This window comes from Vulpes vulpes, chromosome 15 (assembly GCF_048418805.1).
Source record: "Vulpes vulpes isolate BD-2025 chromosome 15, VulVul3, whole genome shotgun sequence".
In the NCBI taxonomy this organism is placed as follows: domain Eukaryota; kingdom Metazoa; phylum Chordata; class Mammalia; order Carnivora; family Canidae; genus Vulpes; species Vulpes vulpes.
In genome coordinates this window covers 50644514-50665557 of record NC_132794.1, presented here as the reverse complement: position 1 = coordinate 50665557, position 21044 = coordinate 50644514, and the positions used below count along the sequence as shown (strand labels likewise).

Genomic DNA, 21044 nt, shown 5'->3' with positions numbered 1-21044 from the left:
GCATAGAAAAAAGAATTTCTTTTTAGTGTTAACACAACTGGTTTATGTCAAGCTGGTTTCTGCTTGCTTTAGAGTTGTAAGTAAATGTGTATATCTGTATATCCTCTGCTTTGAAGTTCTAATAATGGAAAGATACCCAAGGAATGCTATATTCTCTCCCTTTTAGTTCATCCCCAGTTGATCCATATCGCTGTAAACCTGTTAGTCTCCTGTAACTTGTGTAGCTTTTCAAAGTTTCGGAAAAAATACGTATCTTCTGAAGTGCTAAGCTTAACAAATTTTCAAATAGGCTTCACATTTCTAACAAATAATACATGTTATGGAAAGAGTTCTTCTAGAGTTATTTTCTAGAACTTTGAGCAAAGTTTATTTTGCTTGGTCTCCACTAGACTTACCTTTTTCTCTTTAGTTGCCCAAAGTCACCCAAGAACAGCTTTCCCTTTGTAGTATATAAGTCTCACTTGGAACTACCTTGGAGTAGTGAGTCTGAGGTATAATACTTAGAAAAAGAGGTGGAAAGGAATGTAGTCAGGGTCCTGGGGATCTAATCTGCATTGCCTGTATGGCAAAGAAAGCAATGGAGATAAAGCAGACCTTTTCTAATCCAGTGGCAAGTCCTGTTTCCCCAGGGGTTGACAGAGATGCCATCATGGGTCTCACCTTGCATGAGGGCACAGAAGTGGTACTGGTGACAAATGGTAGCAACCTGCTGAGGTGTAATGGGTTTAGAGGGCAGAGAATGATTCTGGTAGTAGGACAACCTACCTGGAAGTAGTGTCATTGGCTGCAGATCCCAAGCTGGAGTTCCTTGGGGAACACCTATTATAAGAGTTTACCGAGATATTTGTTTTGCCTATGGCTCATTTGTTCCTTGCCAGAAGTCCACCCATGGGAAGGGTCCTAGTCACTAACCTGGGGAAATGCTATGCGTCAAAGCATGACCTTTCTGCTGGAAGAAGCACAGTACTGTGAAAATCACAGAGGAAAAGTTTGTTCCTTCTGTTCTGGGCTCTGGTTAGGTCTATTTTTGTGGTGTGGACTATTGGAGGAGCTTCATTCTAAAAGCTTATCCTGCAGTATCTCTTGATGTCCTTGGAAATGACTTTAAGCTGTCGTTCCTTGTTTGGAGTTAATGGGATATTGAAGCGGAAATTGAGCTATATCATCATCTGGCAACTGCAGGGAATCTCTAAGGATTATTTTCACTTCTTTGTTTATTTTATTTTTTATTTTTATTTTTTTCCCAGATCAGTATAGTTTTATTGCATTCTTAAGGTATCACAAATAAGTCTGCAAAATCATCTGGCATCTTGCTGTTTCTGTTGCTGGACAACTGAGATCTTATTCATCAGCCTGCTGAACTGTTCCTTTTTCAGAAACATAGATACCATCCAAAAATTTTCTGATATCCTTGTTTTTAACAGTTGTCACTTGCTGAATCAAAGCAGCTGAGTTCGAAACAAGTTCAATGTCATTTCCTTCAAGAATTAACTAATCTTTTTGGGCTTGAGATACAGAACAAGCAACACCTGGCTTCATCTGAACCCTGTGAATGTATTTTTCACCTAAGAAATTTCAGATTTCAACAAGAGAACCCTTCTCCTGAATAATAGCGTTGATGGGGAAGTGAGCATACACCGATTTCATCTTGTAACGGAAGCCCAGTGTAACACCCTTGATCATGTTCTGTACCTGGCTACCGTTCGCACTACAGATCGTGCAAATGGTAGCCAGTTATTTTCTGTTTCCCCACCATTTGTCAACTCTGAGCCTCTTCTTTTTCTTTCCAAGAAGACTGAGTTCTACATTGTTGTGATTGAAGTCCCTTCGCAGAGTTCCTCTGGGGCCCTTCATGATCACAGTGTGTCCTTTCAGGGTGATGTCAACATTTTCTAGAATGTCAACAGTCTGATTGCTGAGAATGGTCTTCATTTTCGCAATAGATGCGGCAAAGCCACTTTTTGTTTATTTTAAATAAAAAAAATGCCTTTGAGGTATAGATGGCAGGGTAAAGACACAAGTATAGGAATTGCTGCCACTCCACACTGGATTCCTCAGTCACAGCATAAAGTTGTTGCTATTGTTCTATAGTCCTGGGGATTATGTGATTCTTTTGCTTATTGTATTTTTGGGACAATGCTTCTTGCAGTGGCAGAGTCTGACTTATAGTAAATCAAAATGGTCAGGTTTCAGGTTTGTGGAATACTTATAAAAGTGCACTAAAATTAAAGTTTGTAGAGACAAAATTCTTTTTTACTATACGTAGTTTCTTGAATTGACTTTTTAAAATGACATGTAAGCTAGGGATCTCTGTTCATTTTGGACTGGGGAAAAATAAGAGCAACTTGTACGTTTTTCTGATATAATTGACATCGATCCTTAAGAATTGCTTGGATTAAAGTTAGCCTGTAGTCTGTTTTTGTGTTCTTATCTCTTTCAAAATAGGACTGACCTGAGATTTTTATTTTATTCGATTTTATTTTATTTTATTTTTAAGTAAGCTCTATGCTCAACATGGGGCTTGAACTCATGACCCTGATACTAGGAGTCACATGTTCCACCGAGTGACCAGCCAGGGACCCCTGAGATTTTCTTTCTTTCTTTTTTTTTTTTTAAAGATTTTATTTATTTATTTATGAGAGAGAGAGAGAGAGAGAGAGAGAGAGGGGCAGAGACATAGGCAGAGGAAGAAGCAGTCTCCATGCAGGGAGCCTGATATGGGGACTCGATTCCGGGTCTCCAGGATCAAGTCCTGGGCTGAAGGCAGCACTAAACCGCTGAGCCACCCGGGCTGACCCCCCTGCTGAGATTTTCTAATGTAGAAGTGTTTTATGCCCAATATTGTTGATTTCTTTCTCTGTAAGGGCATTGTACCTCCACTAACATTTTACTCCTTGCTGTTAACACTACCTTTCTTCAAAAGTCTGAATGCCTTCCATATGTATGCCTTCTCTTCCCATTGAGGCAGAGACTTCTTACTACATTATTCGCTCTGTGTTGGTCTTGTCTTTTCTTTTTTCCTTCCTTTCCTTCCTTCCTTCCTTCCTTCCTTCCTTCCTTCCTTCCTTCCATCCATCCATCCATCCATCCTCAGTCTTTCATCAGTTTTGTCAAGATCTAAATAACTTCAGTCTTGGGACACCTGGGTGGCTCAGTGGCTGAGTGTCTGCCTCTGGCTTGGGTCGTGATTCCTGGGTTCTAGAGTTGAGTCCCACATCAGGCTCCCCACGAGGAGCCTGCTTCTCCCCCTGCCTGTGTCTCTCATGAATAAATAAATAAAATCTTTTAAAAATTCAGTCCTTTTAAAAAAAAATTCAATCTTCAGTTAATTCCATTAGATTCCCATCATGCTCAGTAAAAAGTGAGATGTTGGGAATGGTAGGAGAGGTTGTAGAGGTAGTCAGGTTATTTGTTGTACATCTTTTTTCTTTTAAATTGTTGAATAATGATAGCACTTTGCTTAAGTAAGCACATAGCTAGGAATCCCCTAAACTGCTCAATGATGAATACCAATTTTGTAATCCAGTGATTTATACCTAGCTTATATCTTAACCAACTTCATGATCCTGTTCCTTTTCTAATGATAGTTCTTTGTGAAAATTTCTTAACTTTTTAGCACTAAATAATGTGGACCTAGAAATAATTATCTTGGGTATTTTTTGATAATTACTCTTTTTTCTCAGAAGAATTATTAAAATATGATTACCATGATGCCATCTTTACATTGGGGGTGAAATTTTAACTTTTCTTCTGCTTTGACAGCTCCTGAGGAAATTAAATAATTAAAATGGAAGTGTAAGTAAGAGTGGAGGCATAGTAGAAAAGCCAGATTCCTCTAGCTGTCTCTCTAATACTACTGAAAGTTTATTCTCTTAGAATGACAATGACATCTGGTTGGGTTATTTTTATTAATGGGTATTGATTGGTGAGGGAGAAGAGAGCCAAAAACAGTGAAGTTGAGATTGTTTGGTAGTCATGGAAATAAGGGTTGGTGATAGCTAGTCAGCCCTTTTCAGTTTCTGGAATAAACACTGAACACTCCAGATTGGAATTTGGATATTATGACTTTCATAATAAAAAAGTGTTTATTAAATGACTCTGTGTGAAACATGTTCTCTATATAAGAGAGAGTGCTCCTCTGTGGGTGTTTGTGATGTAAAGTGAACAATCACAGAATGAATGAATACTCATTAGGATCAAATATCGAACAGATACTTAGTGTTTACAATGCACGAATGCAGTGGTGCCCAATGATTGGTATGAGGAGAGTTTATTAGACTAATTAGTCCAGTGGCTGGACTGCTCCCTTCGCTTCCAGTTACTTGGGAAAGTCTTTGTGAGGAAGGCTAATTTCCAAAATGATTTATATGATGGCAGTTGAAGGATTGGCCAGCTGAGAGAGAGAGATGGACATAGTATATGAGACAACCAAGAGACAAAGATAGAATCATGCACTGGTAAAGAGAATGAAGATGAGATATACTCTTTTTTAAAAGGGTATTTTTATTTTATTTTAAAGGAATTTCTACACCCAACAGGGGGCTTGAACTCAAGACCCTGAGATTGAGAGTCACATACTCCACTGATTGAGCTGGCCAGGCACTCCAAGGACTAGATAGTGTCTACTAAGGAATTAGTCTATGGAAGAGAAAGGAGAGGTGAGGGTCCTTGAAGTGCAGTGACAGGAATGTGAAACTCAGATTAAGGAGTTGGTTCCTGGTCAACAGGATGAGGTGATGCTCCTGCAAAGGTATATGAAAGGATCATGTTAGTGTAGACAGAAAAGAAGTTAAATGTTTTTTAGATGCCTACACTTTTTTAGGAACTGTATGACGCTCATTTAAATATACCTTAGTCTTAAGAACGTTCAGTTTCAGCATGTCCTGATACATACAAACTTAGATTATTTTAAAGACTTATTGTATTTATGCATTTTAAGGTTTTTTTTTAAGATTTTATTTATTTGAGAGAGGGGGAGACAGCACAAGCAAGGATAGGGGCAAGGGAGAGGGAGAAGCAAGCTCCTCACTGCGCAGGACCCTGGGATCATGACTGGAACCCAAAGGCAGACACTTAACCAAATGAGCCACCTGGATGCCTGACATTTTAGTTTCTTATCATAAAGTTTGATTTCAAGTAACTACTGTGGCAAAGAAGAAAGTTAAATAAAAATCTATGGAACATAGTACCCATCATAGGGAAATGCCATTATCTCAAAGACTCAGCCTGGATTTCAAAGCTGTCACTTGGAGCCATATTTCTTGAATTTTTTCCTTTAAGCTCACCAAGCTGGATTGTGTCATTTTAATATCATAAGACATGTATCAGAGAAAAGGAGAAAATGATCCTAGTATGATTATCACTTGGGAGAAGGCTCAGAGAGGTGAACTTTTAATGAGACTTTGGTGTACTTATGATACATTTGTCCAGCAAAATCACTGAAGTGGCTGACCTGACTTACATTGGTTTTTTGATAGCATCTGATTGCAACTCTGTGGGAATTTCTTCAAGTGAAAGGTAATTTATGGAACTTACTGATAAGACCACTTACATTTTAAAAAGCTTTCTATTGCTTTTAGATATACTCAGGAAAGGCCAAGATGTGCTAGGCTTCACTGTTCAGGTTATGCTTATGGTGAAGTTAGTGATGATGGTACAGCAGTGGATCCGTTCCAAATGACAGGAAAGGGACTATTGTGCCAAGATGGGTGAGTCAAGGTGCTTTATTCAGTGATCACTGACACACAAAAAGTGCCACAAAAGAGGTCATAAAAATGATGGTGGAATTTTAAAGATAGATGAGAGTGAGATTTTATCATCTTCATATTTTCTCTTTTTTTCTTTAGAAGTAAGAAAAGAGCCTTTATTTCATCTGAATGTCAAGTCAGAAGTAGTTAGTATTCATCAGACCAAGCTTCTCCCTTCTTGGGTCTAAGAATTTCAAGATCTCAGAAGTTATAGCTGAAGCTTTATCCTCAATTCCAAAGGCCCGGAGGTAAAGCAAGGGGATTTAAAAATCAGCTTAACCTCTGCATTTAGAAAGAAACTGGAGCAAATCATATAACATCTAGCTTGGTATCACTTACAGGAGCACAGGTTACTAAGGCAATAATCAAAATGGCTCCGAAAACCAGTCTTGTCAGATCCATTTCCTTTTCTATGAAAGAACCAGAGACGAGGATGAAAATAGTAAGTTTCTCTTTCTTAATTTCAGTAAGCTTTCGATTCTGACACTTGTGACATGCTCACTGATAAGCAGGAAAAGTACCCTTTTCAGGAATAAGTGACTTCACAGCAAAAAGAATACAATAAAAACAAAATTTTACTTTTATCTTTCCACGTTAATTGCCCTCCTTTGTCAACAGATGTGTTTTTAAACTCTGTGACAAATACTGTCTTACTGATATATCATAATTCTTAAACCATTCTTCCACTGAGGGGTACTTGAATGATTTCTAGTTTTTCACTAATCTAAATAGCATATCTCAGAACGTCTCTATATAGATTATTTTTCTTCTTTCTTCCCTTCCTCCCTCCCTCTTTACTTCTATCCTTCTTTCCTTTTTTAGGGTGTTGAATATTTCTTTACACTCCTAATATTGCCAGTTGGAATTATTGTACAAAAATGTGAATAGTAGAGGCCTCTGGGTGGCTCAGTCAGTTAAGCATCTGCCTTTGGCTCAGGTCATGATCTCAGGGTCCTGGGATCAAATCCTGAATCAGACTCCCTGCTCAGCGGGGAGTTCTGCTTCTCCTTTTTGCTCTGCTCCATCCCTTTGCTCATTCTCTCTCTTTCTCCCTCTCCCTCTCTCCCTCTCCCCCCTCCCCCTGCTCTCTCTCAAATGAGTAAATAAATAAAATCTTAAATATGAACAGTCTTATAGTTCTTGTTACATATTACTAATTATTTTTCAGAAAGATTGATTGAACAAATAAATGATGTCACTAAGTCAAAGTCCAGCCCAGGTAACATCAGATTTTATAATTTATGTTTTAAGCAGTAGTACTTGAAATCTAAAGGTCTAACTCTAGGGATGCCTGGGTGGCTCAGCGGTTGAGCATCTGCCTTTGGCTGGGGGCGTGATCCTGAGATCCCAGGATTGAGTTCCGCATTGGGCTCTCTGCATGGAGCTTGCTTCTCCTCCCACTTCTTATCTCTCTGCCTCTCTCTCTGTGTCTCTCATGAATAAATAAAATCTTTTTAAAAAAGCCTAACTGTTTTTTCTCATATGATTCCTTTCCTATTTGTATTTCTTTTTTCAATTTGTTTTCTCTCCTTTGACTACTTAAGAGTGATTTTTAGGTGTTGCCCTTACATAATTGTGTATTTCTTTTACATTTTTGCATAACAAACCTTTATACTTTGTTCCAATTTTTTTGCATTTCTTTCTTTCTTTCTTTTTTTTTTTTTGAAGATTTTATTCATCCATGAGAGACAGAGAGAGAGAGAGGCGCAGAGACACAGGCAGAGGGAGAAGCAGGCTCCATGCAGGGAGCCCGACACGGGACTTGATCCTGGGACTCCAGGATCATGCCTAGGACCAAAGGCAGGCGCCAAACCGCTAAGCCACTCAGGGATCCCTCCTTTTTATATTTCTTTATTATAGTTTAGTAAACTGATTTTCTGAGATTTTTTTTCTGAGATAATTTCTTAATCACCACAAAAGATTAATTTTCTGGTTAATTTTTTAAAAATAATCATAAAGATACACAGATGTGCCAAGCAAAGTATGGATCCAGATAGAATTTTCAATACTAATATTCAGTTATTTCATTTCGTAAGTGGTGATTCTTCAACATTGAGTTGCTATTGATTTCTTATCATATATTAAATGAACAATACCAAATTCTGCTTGTGTGAACTACAGTGGCATCTTACCTAGTTTCCCTGCCTCTAGATAGCTCTTTCCTATTTAACCAGCACAGTGATGCCAAAGAGATCTTTCCAAAACTCAGTATGCTCATGGCACTCTTCGTCTTGGACTCATTTAATGGTTCCATTTTTGTCAGGATAAAGCCTAAGCTTCTTAGATGGGAATCTCTGCTCCTGGAGCTTTATATTCCAGGAGAACCCATGATGGGTTGGGTGCTTTTGTCCTCTCATACTCTACCTACCTTATTCTTAAAAAAAAAAACAAACACACCAAAATATGAAGTAGACAAAGTTATTCTCTGTGATTCTAGCTTCTCAATCAAGGGCTTTTCTCCTCACATTCTTCCCACGAGATGGCATCGATGGCATTGCTGCTAATGCGTAAATTGCCCTCTCTCTCATCCATTAGCAAAACTTGTTTCATGAAAGGAGCTGAAACGAAACTCTCATTTTTACCTTCTGTAAAAGGAATAGAAGTATCATCCCTTCCAGGGATATTCCATTTGAAAGGCCAGAGAAACCTTAAGGTGCCTCAAATTGCCTAAAATCAAGCTTTAATATTAGAGCAATTAACATTTTTCAGTACTGTTAAAACTGAAAAAAAGGAAAAAAGTGGCAGCTTGAAATAGAACCAGTAGGTTATGGTGGGTGTTCCCTCTAGGCCTGAAGTCTGAGGTGCTCGGTTTTTAACATAGTAACTGATTTCATGAGGAACCTTGAGACCATTCATACTACTAATTTATTCCCAGTTGTCAACTAGGGAGAGAATTACTGTTTACTACCTTTCTTGGATCTTGGGGAGATTGGGGATCTATTTTGGAGAAGAAGTGCTTTATAAATCTAATAAATGATAAATCAACAAAAATAATTTAAAAAATAATCTTAGAGGATAAACTATACAAAGCTCTGTCATACCTTTTATGAATTCCATTGGGGTATCTGGGCTAATCTGAATTTGTGACTTCATCATTTATGAAGACTTTCTGCTTGGGCTTGAGTTTGAATTGGATTTTGAATGAGAGAAGTAAATGCTCTGATAAATTGAGGTAAGAATTTAGTTCAGTGAAAAAGAGGAAATGAAGATAGTTTCATGGAAGAGTGACTATGGGGGAAGAAGAAAGTGACTGAATATAGAGACAAAATATTGCAGAAATAAATGAGGTATCTATGATAAGATATATAGAGTGTGTTAAGCAAAATTAACTTGGTAGTGGTCAGAGGAGACCACCAACATGTTCTGAATCTTTAGGAACACCAGAGAGAGACCTGTGTCTGCCTTAAAGTATATTTTCTGCTTAACAGTGAAGGGTGAACGTTCTTTTTTTTTTTTATTTTAAGATTTTATTTATTCATGAGATACACACACAGGCACAGACACAGGCAGAGGGAGAAGCAGGCTCCATGCGGGGAGCCCGATATGGGACTCCATCCCAGGACTCCAGGATCATGCCCTGGGCCAAAGACAGATGCTCAACCACTGAGCATCCAGGTGCCCCCTGAACACTCTTTTAAAGAGTCGTTGGCCTTGTGCAATGTAAATATGTGAAGAAAAAAAACACCTTATACTCCCTAAACTAATTTGGTCTGCCTTGAAGGAAAAGATAGGCCCTGCTGGGCAGTTACGTATTAATATGGAGTTACTTGGGGGTCTATTAAAGAAGGTTAAGTACTGGAGTTTTCGTAATTGCTTCTTTAATTTCTTCCTCATGGTTTTATTCTAAATTACAAGTGGAGAATTACTATAATATATGAACCCTTCTCAACCACCATCTCTAGCAAGCTTCATTAATCTTTGGGATACTTGTTTTTGTAAAGAACAGTGACCAAAAAAAAAAAAAAAAAAAAGAATCCAGATTAACTAATTTTTATTTCTTCCTCTAATTCTTCAAAGCAGACCTTTAGAGTGTGTATTTGAGACAGAGTTAAGATTTATTAGTAATTGAAAAAAAAAGATTTATTAGTAATTGAAAGCTTCTGTTATACTTAAGAATGCCTTTTAATTTTTTAAAAAGATATTATTTATTCATAAAGATACAGAGTGAGAGGTAGAGACGTAGGCAAGGAGAGACGCAGGCTCCTCTCAGGAAGCCCAGTTTGGGACTCGATCCCCAGACCCAGGATCATGCCCTGAGCCAAAGGAGATACTCAACCACTGAGCCACCCAGGCATCCCTAATTTAAATTTTTTGAGAGAGAGTATGTGCACACAGGTGGTGGGGGACGGTGGGAGAGGTAGAGAAAGAATCTTAAGCCAGCTCCATACCCAGCACAGAGTTCAACAAGGGACTTGATCCCATGACCCTGAGGTCATGATCTCAGCCAGCCAACTGAGCCACTCAGGCACCTTGCCTTTTAATTTTGGTATTTGGAACAAATGTATCTTGGGCAAAGCTGCTGGAACCTTCCATTATATCTATACCGTCCTTCCTTTCACCCCTTTGGCCACCACAAGTCCCCAACCTTTGTGAATACTAAGGCCTTGCTGGACTATCCCTGTGGAATTGGATATAGAGAAGACAGTCCCATAACCAGAAGGGATTGAAGAGAGATCTCAGTCTTGACTTGGTACTCTCAAGGGGTATTAAATAAAATCTAAGTTACCCATAGCAATGCTTCTCATAATCCTCTTTATTTTCTTCAGTTCTTTCATGTTAGGGCTGCTCAGCAACCCCTCTCTCACTAAAAGACTGAGCTCTTTCTGGTACCCCAACCTGATTTCTTTTGTGTTCAGATATCTTCCCTATCTCTTAATTAGATGGGCAGATTTGGTATTCCTGGCTTCTTTTCTTATTTTTCTCTATTCCTTTCCCATTACTTAACTCTCTACAAGAAACATGAGTTCAGAAACTGTCAGAGCATGCAAGAATTCTTCCTTCTTTCCTCTTGGCTTTCCAGTCTTGCCTTTTTCCACTCATTCTCTTGATTCTGAATCACAGTTAAGTCCTGGGAAACTGAACAGTGCAGAAGAGAACTTTCCTTAAAGGGCTGTGCAGGGATGAGTGGAATGGGTGATTAATAAAACACATTTTAGTTATCCCTTCCCTCTCACATGATGGGTGCATTCACACCTTAATAAGTTATATTCTGGTTGGATAATAAGGTTGCTTTGAGGAATTAAGAATTCTATTTTCTGGGTCCAAGGGAGGAAGGATACAGAGGAGAGCAATAACCAGCAGCAAGGAAGGAGAAATTGTAAAGGAGATAATGCTGATCTGTTCTCCCTCTCTCCCACCCCTAATCAGTTGCAAACAACTGGTCTTTTTAAAAATTAAATTTTAACTCCTTAGCTGGTTAATGAAAGTCCGTTTTGCTGGTAGTATCATACCTAACTGGGACATTCAGATCATCTGGTTGTTTTAGGCCATAGTCAGGGTGCAAGCTCTGACAGTTGTTAAACTAAAGAAATATATTTTGAAACATTGCTCCATATATCCTAATAAGTCATCTATCTTCCTCTTCCTTACCCTTGTTACTTCCTCTGGTTAGCACATATCTTTTAGCCTCTTTCATATTAAAGAAGGCTAGCAATAAGATACGGGTGATGGGACAAGGCCTGAATTATCAATAAATAGTAGCTTGGATTTCAGTGTTCCTAGTAGCTGCTTTGATCAATCAGTAATTATTAGCATAACCCAGAGAGGGAAATACTCTGTCTTGCTGTAGTTGGTGCACCTTTGCATCCTGTTGATTGCCTCGGAACCTTTCCATCTGTTCCTTATTCAACTGACTCTTAAGTTTGAAGCTCCCTGAAGCTGCGTCTGCCTTCACAGCAGTTTTTTCCTACAAATGTCTAAGACTTAGCCTCCCTCTGATCTTGTTTCTCTGATCTGACTCCATCTGCTTTCTAGCCTTTGAGAAATCCTCAAAATTTGTGATCACTTAGCACTCTTTCTTGCTTTCACTGAAATTCTGAAATTATTCTTTTAAAGTATTTTCTTTCGTTTCATTGAATTAAAGATATAAAGGGGTATAGGTGTGTAGTCTATCATCTCAATCCAGTCTTAGCTTTTGTTATTTTACATATATATCTGCAGTTTTGTGTAATATCACCTTTCAACATGTGGTTTGACTTAAAACCTTATTAAGTATCTGGACATTATTTATAGTTTTGTGAGGAAGAAACATATCTTCAGCTCAACTATATTAAAAAGTATAGAGTACATTAAGTTTATTTTGTAAGTCAATCCCAGATTTAAAAGAATTAAAATTCAGTGTGACATAAATGAGTAGTGCAGATGACTACAATTTTTATGGAGATAAAAGCTGATGTTGATTACTGGTTTATATTACATGTGACACATATAGTTTTGATATATCTGTGGGGAAAATACATTGCGTTTGTATTATTTGACTTATGTTCCATTATTTTGTGTTTTATAAACATTGAAACACAAGTATTTTTCAAAGAAGGAGAGCAGAGTTCAAACTGGTAGAGTCTAAGCCAAATACAGGCTATGCTCATGTTTTATTTGACTCTCATAATATTAGTTGTCTTAGTGTTTTTTGTTCTTGTTCTTTTTAGATTGAATAAATTGCCAATGTGTGAAAGTCAAGATATTTCACAAACCGATCCTAACTTTCAGATTCTTTTGAAAAAACTGAAGATTAGGCAACATTGGATCTACATTGCTCTCTGTGGCAGTAGATGACTGGAGCTGAGTAGTGGCCTTGTTAGGTAGTAATTCATCTTTCCCATCAGTGAGGAGTCCCATCATTCCCTGCTCATCATTCCCATCAGCCTTTTTTTAAGTTGTTTTTTACTAATCTTGTGAGCATTTGACTTTGTGACTCTTACTATATACTAGTCTTTACAACCGTTATTTTAAATTATTATGAAATAGCTACAGAGTAGGACTACTATAATTCTCAGGCTTTATTTAATATATGAAATTTTGTGATTTTTCAACTTTGTAAACATATTTTTCCATATAGACATTATAACCTAGAAGCAGAAGTGTAGTCAGAAAAATGGAGATGGGTAACATGGCTCTTGAAAATATGCAAAATACCTTCATGATAAAAATAGGTAAGTTGAAATTAGAGGATCCAGTTAAGATGTCAGAAAAAAAGCTAGCTTGCCACCCACAGGGTCTCACAGTTTCCCTATGGGGGTCGCATCAGGTCTGATATTTTTTTAAAAGTGAATAATTTAATTATCAAATGAATTATTTAAAATTTTTTACTTATTTGAGAGAAAGATAGCATAAGGAGGGGGAAAGGGAGAAGCAGGCTCTCCACTGAGCTGGGAACCTGACATGGGGCTCGATCCTAGGACCCTGGGATCATTACCCGAAACAAAGGCTCAGACACTTAAACTGACTGAGCCACTCAGGTGCCTCTAGGTCTAGTTTTTACTTTTGTAGATCCAATTAGTAATCAACAGATGGTTTGATGAACATAGAATCAGAGTAAAGGATGCCAGGTAGTCTTGAAAGAAAATCTCATTATGCTACAGTGAAAACTAGCATATTAAGCTTCTTTTAAAACACAGAACATCTTGGGGATCCCTGGGTGGCTCAGCGGTTTAGTGCCTATCTTCAGCCCAGGGCGTGATCCTGGAAGCCCAGGATTGAGTCCCGTGTCGGGCTCCCTGCATGGAGCCTGGAGCCTGCTTCTCCCTCTGCCTGTATCTCTGCCCCTCTCTCTCTCTCTCTCTCTCTCTCTCATGAATAAATAAATAAAATCTTAAAAAAAATAAAACACAGAACATCTTAAAAATAGAACTACCCTACAATCCAGTAGTCTACTGGGTATTTACCCAAATAATACAAAAATACTATTCAAAGGAACAAATGCAACCTGATGTTTATAACAGCATTATCTATAATAGCCAAATTATGAATAGATAAAGGTGTGCGTATGTGTCTATATATATATATATATATATATACACACATATATATATAATGGAATATTACTCAGCCATAAAAATGAAATCTTGTCATTTGCAACAACATGAATGAAGCTAGAGAGGATCATGTTAAGTAAGTCAGAGAAAGACAAATACAATATGATTTTACTCATGGGGAATTTAAGAAACAAGCAAAGGGGGGGAAAAGAAAAACCAAGAAATAGATGCTTTTTTTTTTTTTAAAGATTTATTTGTTTATTTATTTATTTTAATTTTTGTTTATTTATGATAGTCACAGAGAGAGAGAGAGAGGCAGAGACACAGGCAGAGGGAGAAGCAGGCTCCATGCACTGGGAGCCCGACGTGGGATTCGATCCCGGGTCTCCAGGATCGCGCCCTGGGCCAAAGGCAGGTGCTAAACCGCTGCACCACCCAGGGATCCCAAGAAATAGATGCTTTATTGTAGATAATAAACTGATAGTTACCCAGAGGAGAGGTGGGGTAGGGGGATGGGTGAAATAGGTGATGGAGATTAAGAGTGCACTTGTTGTGATGAGCACCAGGTGATATATGGAAGTGCTGAATCACTATATTGTATACCTGAAACTAATATAATAACACTATATGTTAGCTAACTGGCTAGCTAAATTAGCTACTTTAAATAAAAACTTTTTAAAAAAGTACAGTGACACCAAAAACAAAACAAAACATCTGTCTCTCAAAATTATATAATGGTTGCTGAGTCAGGTTCCATTTCCCTTGGACATTGCTGGTTAAATACTGACACATTTTTCTTTGCAAAGCCTCCCTTCTTTGCAAAAAATCTGTTTATATTGCCATCTTCTTTTAATGCATTCTTCATACAGGACAGCCCAGATGGCTCAGCAGTTTGGCACCGCCTTCAACCCAAGGCGTGATTCTGGAGACCAGGGATCGAGTCCCGCGTTGGGCTCCCTGCATTGAGCCTGCCTCTGCGCCTCTCTTTCTCTCTCATGAATAAATAAAATCTTAAAAAAAATACATTCTTCATACAACTTTCAATAACATTAGGTTACAGCTTTATTTTAAATAAATCATTTCTGTTGTGATAACTAATTACCTTATTAGACTTAGATTAGAGGACCCCTCTAAAGGCCTTTTTATGATGGATGACTTCTACAGAGAACAATGTCATTATACCCTTTCTAGATTCACAGTTATTTTGTCCAAGTTCTGGATATACTTTGTTCTTATGTGCCAATTTAAACTGACGGGGGCTTGATACTTCACTGTTCCCCAAATAAAATTCAGTATATTGTTTGATTCCATTCACTCCCGTTGTCAGTCTTCTGAGGTAGGGTATCATGATTCATATTTTTAAAAATGAAGAAGCTGGTGAACAGAGCATATCAGTGACTTGCTCAAGGTCAAAAAACTAGTAGGTAATAGAGTTGGGAATTAAACTAGGATTTTTCTGATTTCAAATTTCTGATTTCCCTGCTTCTGAAATAAGCAGTAGTCTGGAGTCCAGGAGATCAAGTAGAACCAAACAGTGGCCTCTGTGGTCAGAAACTAGGAGGAAGCATGATCCTAAGATGCAGTTTGTTCCATTTTGTAGGTCTTTTGTGTTTCTACTGAGATAGCAGGGTCACCCGACTGTGTAGAAGTGGTACAGAATCTATTAGGAAGGTTCTCAGGGAGACAGCTGCAGCCTGTTTGCGAGAGCCCTGAAAATTTGGGACCCTCTGATTCTATCTAGGGTGGCTGCAGGTAGGAGAGCAAAGATTGAAGAGGTTTTTTTTTTTTTCTTCAAGATCCATTCCTGTAAGATCCTCTCTGCATTTGGCTAGTCACAAAAATATTCACTAATAAAACTTTGCCCTGAAGAATTTTCATTTGAATAGAGGTTGTGTAAATAAAGAGATGACAGCAGGGAAAATCAGTGAAGGTGGGCTTGTGCATAATAGCAGATTCCCTTCTCATGAAATTTTTTTGTTCCATATTTTTTCAAACATTGGAAATACTGAATTATAAATTTTTTTAAAGATTTTATTTATTTATTCATGAGAGACAATGAGAGACAGACAGAGACACAGGCAGAGGGAGAAGCAGGCTCCATGCAAGGAGCCCGATGTGGGACTCGATCCTGGATCCCGGGATCACGCCCTGAGCCGAAGGCAGAGGCTCAACCGCTGAGCCACCCAGGTGTCCCGAATTATGAATTTTTAAAAAAAATTTATGGGGCGGGGGGAGAGAATGAGTGCACAGGGTGGAAAGGGGTAGAGGGAGAGAGAAACCCAAGTAGATTCCATGCTGAGTGCAAAGCCCAATGTGGGGCTCCATCTCAAGACCCTGGGATCAGACCAGATCCGCCCCAAAAAAGGAAGCTTAACCAATTGTGCCACCCAGGTGCCCTTGAATTATGGATTTTAAAATAATGATCAACGTGTTTAATAGAAGTTCTTATATTCCTTTCAGGTTTTCATTTTCTTAAAATGATTTCTAAAACCATATAATATTTTTGTATATAACTACTTTTAAAGCAAGTTCATGATAATTCTTATACACGTTAAGTGTTATAGTACAATTTTGAAATATAAAAATAAGATCTATTTCTGTCTCCAGGGACCTCTGGCATTTTCGTATAAAAAGGGAGAAGTATCATTTTTTTGGCATTTGGGTTTCCTTTTGAAATATCAGTTGGTGAATGTATTTCCTAGCTCTTTATTATATACCTCGAGTGGCCAAGCAAAGGAAAAGCACTAAAGTAAGCATCCATTTCATTTGTAGAGATTAGAAACAAGATGCTTATTGTCCTACTTCTTCAAAGGATTTAGAATGAATGATTAAGAGCAACTCTAAATGTTTTGGAGCTGATAAAGTTGGAATCCAGCTCCTCCAGACCCACTGACTTTGAGATTTACAAAGAAACTGAAAGAAATCATACCTTTATTAATGGTAGGTATTTCAAATCTTTCAAATGTATTTGTACGTCTTACATTCAGCAAATACAAATCATACTTAGAACTCTACTAATCTCTATTGCAGTGAAATCATTATTCTCACCATATGAGACTACCTTCTAACCTATGGAACTTTTCCACATGCAAGTTATTTTAAGGGAAAAAATCTCCACATGATCTACAAACGTTATCTAATGCATTTTCAAATGCTACTAAGACAGACGTGTTCATACATAAGAAGTATCCTAAGGACATTAAAAATTCTGAAATCTAGAAATCCTCTTTTTTGAGTCTTTATGGTTTTTAGCCTGATAATTATTATCATGAAGGGGTGCATACTCAGTATCTGAAGGATGCTGCTAGCAACTACATCAAAATATTCTTAGGGACTTTGTTTATAGTCAGGATGAAACCTGAAGATCAAGAGAATAAATTGATCAAGTCCTTGCAAGAGTAATTTATCACTCTGTAAAACCTTTAGCAATTGCTGAAAATGCATGCTGGTAGGAAGTTTTTAAATTACCAAAACCACTAGATCATTTGCTTGGTTCTTCTAGATTCCATAAAATACTTGAGTTTGTCTCAGAAAAATTGAGCTAAGCACTGTGCCTGGCACTGTCTCCATTGCAGATGGAAGGCCAGATGAGCAGGAGCGGTTGCCAATCATCAAGCTCATAGAGGTATAGAAATGCATCACACACACATATATATGTATACATTAAGAGTTAAAATAAGAATGGAAAAATATTTAGTAGTGCATAGGAAGACCTCTTTTGTGGTGGGTTGCATTCCTGAAAAAGACATTTTAAGTGGAAATGCTTTTAAAATTTTATTTGGTTTTCACTTAAATGTAACATTAGATAGAGGTTATATGCTTGACTAAGAGAGAGATTACTTAGTCTTTACACAATTGGTTATAAATCTAATGTTTAATCAGCTATTAATGATAGAAAAGTACAATAATAATAGCTAAGCACTTTTTAAGATAATACATCTTCTCTTTTAATTTCTCAAACCATTATCTTAATTTTGCAAATGAGGAAACTGAAGTTTAGAGAAGCTCAATAATTTGAGGAAGACCATAGGGCAGGAAAGTACTAGAGCATGGATTCATTAAAAGGATTAGAAAATGCTTGCCCCTTGAGAGTTTTAGGGATAGAGACATGAGGAGCAATGAAGAAATATTGAGGCCAGAGATAGATTATAATGGAAAAGAAGAGGTGGTCTCTGCTTTTACTGTGTTAAAAGCAATGATAAGATTTTTTTGCCAGAGGATTATATAAATGATTTGCTTTGTTGAGTGGCAATAAATTGAGGACTGTCTGTACTGCAGTTGTAAAATATATGAGGTCCTGCAAAATGTAGGTAACAATAAAAAATTTGCCTTGACTAACAATGGTAGCAACTCAAAAATAGCTTGAGCCATCAAAATGGATAAATACCTGCTTATAATTGCAGTAGGATGTGTATCCTATGGTACAAAGTTCTTGGTACTTGATGATATTGGACCTGCTATCTTAAAATAAATTAGAAGAGCAAATGATATTGTGAAATATCTTTTTTAAAAAAGATTTTATTTATTCATGAGAGAGACAGAGACAGAGACAGAGACAGAGATACAGGCAGATGGAGAAGCAGGCTCCATGCAGGGAGCCCGAGAGCCCGCCGTGGGACTCAATCCCGGGACTCCAGGATCACACCCTGGGCCAAAGACAGGGGCTAAACCATTGAGCCACCCAGGGATCTCCGATATTGTGAAATATCTAAGAGCTATTCATAAGCAGAGTATTCAAGAATAGTCAGGGGGTGTCTGGGTGGCTAAGTTGGTTAAATGTCTGTCTTCAGCTTAGGTCATGATTTTCAGGCTCCTGGGATCGAGCCCCTCATTGGGCTCCCCAATCAGCAGAGAGTCTGCTTGTCCCTCTCCCTCTGCTCTTCCCCCCACTTATGTGTACTTTCTCTCTCTCTCAAATAATAAAATCTTAAAAAAAATAGGGTGGGATAGATTTATACCTAATACATAGAAACCAAGAAGGAGTGTTGCTCTCATCCCAACAATAAGAAGTCAGATAATTTTTTAATTATTTTTTTAATATTAAAAATAATTTTTTTGAGGTAACCAATTTTTATTTTGCACTTCCCCACCTCCATTCCTCTCCAAAAAGCACTAATGGGTATATCTGTGCATGTGAAAATACTGTATAAAGTATTTAGGATGATCTCAAATTAATAAACAAAAAAACCCCACACATAGCTCGACATAGATGTTTCGTTTCTTTGCAGGGATAGAAACATTCTAGAACAAGGAGGACAGTGAAATACAGATGATATACAAAACTGTAACTTCCTTGAGCTGATCAGAGAGCCAACATTGTAACACAGTCAACTAGTTTGAAGTGTAGGGATGTATAGGCACCTTCAAGGAGAGACAGATGAAAACACTGGCTTACCTATGACAGAGAATGGGAGGAAGATGGGACTTCATACTAGTGATAAGAATTTAGCTATAAAATTTAATAAATTATTGAAAGTTGAATGTGGAATAGATGAGAGTATGGAAGACATAGGGTATGTAGATACAAACGATATTTACACCTATTTTTTTTTAAGATTTTATTTATTTGAGAGAGGTAGCACATGAACTGGGAGAAGGGCAGAGGGAGAGGATCTCAGACTGTGTGCTCAGCATGGATCCTGATGCAGAGCTCAGTCCCACAATTCTGTGACTGAACCCTGCATTGAGTTCCCTTCTCAATGGGGAGTCTCCTTCTCCCTCTGCCCCTCCCCCTGCTCATGCTTACACTTTCTCTTCCTCCCTCTTTCTGTCTCTGTCTTTGTGTCTCTCTGATATAAATAAAATAAATAAATAAAATCTCTACAGAAAAGAAAAAAAGAGCTCAGGAACAATATTGAATGATCTTATATACTAATGTACATATAATTGGGATCCCAGAAGAAAAAGAATGGGCAGGAGAAATATTAGAAGACATACAGGTGAGAGTTTTCCATAAATTATGGAATGAAGGACAGCATGTCGCTGATCCAATAAAGCTCAGAGAGTCCCAAGCAGTATCAATGCTACTACACACAATACATACATCCCTACCTAGACATATCATATTCAGATTTCTGAAAACTAAATATAAAGTGAAAATCTTGAAGGCAGCCAAAGGAAAAAGGCACATTATATACTGGAACAAAGATGTTAATTAGGGTGGACATCTTCTCAGAAAACTTGCAGGCAGCCCAGGTGACTCAGTGGTTTAGCACCGCCTTCAGCCCAGGGTGTGATCCTAGAGACCTGGGATGGAGTCCCATATCTGGCTCCCTGCATGGAGCCTGCTTCTCCCTCTACCTGTGTCTCTGCCTTTCTCTCTCTGCGTCTCTCAAGAATAAATAAATAAAAATCTTAAAAAAAAAAAAAAAGAAAAGAAAACTTGCAAGCCAGATGACAATGAATGACATCTTTAAAGTGCTGAAAGGAAATGAATCTGTCAACCCAGAATGGACTTTAAGGGAAAAACTGTCAGAAGAGACAAGGATATTGTATAATGACAAAAGATCAGTCCACTAGGAAAATATAATAATTATATATGTAACTAAGATTAGAGCACCTAAGTATGTAAAGCAAACATTGATAGAACTAAAGAGAGAAATAGGCAGTAACACAATGGTAGTAGGAGCCTTACTACTCCGTTTTCAATAATGGATAGAACTTCTATACAGAAAATCAAGCTATGGACAATGATATACCAATAAACTGGACAACTTAGAAGAGTTGGAAAAATTCTTAGAAACACATAACTTAGCAAGATTAAATCAGGAAGAAAAAGAAAATCTGAATAGACCAGTTGTGAGGAGGGAGATTGATCTTGTAATCAAAAATCTCTCAGTGAAGAAAAGCCCAGGATCTGATGGCTTCACTGACAAGCTCACAGCTAACATGCTCAATGTTGAAAGGATGAAACCTTTTTTCTAAGATCAAGAACAAGACAAGGGGGCTCACTCTCCCCACTCTTCAACATAGTACTGGAGGTCCTAGCTAGGGCAGTCAGGTAAGAAAAATAAAAAAATATCAGGATTAGAAAGGAAATAAAATTGTCTTTATTTGCAGGTAATATGATTTTATATTTAGAAAATTCTAAAAACTTAGCAAAGAAAACCCTGTTATGTCTAATCAATTCAGAAAAGTTGCAGGATACAAAACATAAAAATCAGTGTGTTTCTATATACTAAGAATAAAATTTCTGAGAAAGATATAAAGTGATCCTATTTATGATGGTATCAGAAACAATAAAATACCTAGGAATAAATTTAAGGAGGTAAAAGATCTCTGCTGAAAACTACAAGACATCGATGAAAGAAATCAAAGCAGACAT

At 37.6% G+C, this 21044-nt stretch overlaps 1 protein-coding gene and 1 pseudogene across 6 annotated transcripts in view; one reads left to right on the top strand and one right to left on the bottom strand.

Moving 5' to 3' along the window:
• Positions 1 to 21044, top strand: part of FRMD5 (FERM domain containing 5) — a 316219-nt gene that overhangs the window by 66874 nt on the left and 228301 nt on the right. The window lies entirely within an intron of this gene.
• LOC112920014 (large ribosomal subunit protein uL6-like) lies at positions 1241 to 1948 on the bottom strand (annotated as a pseudogene).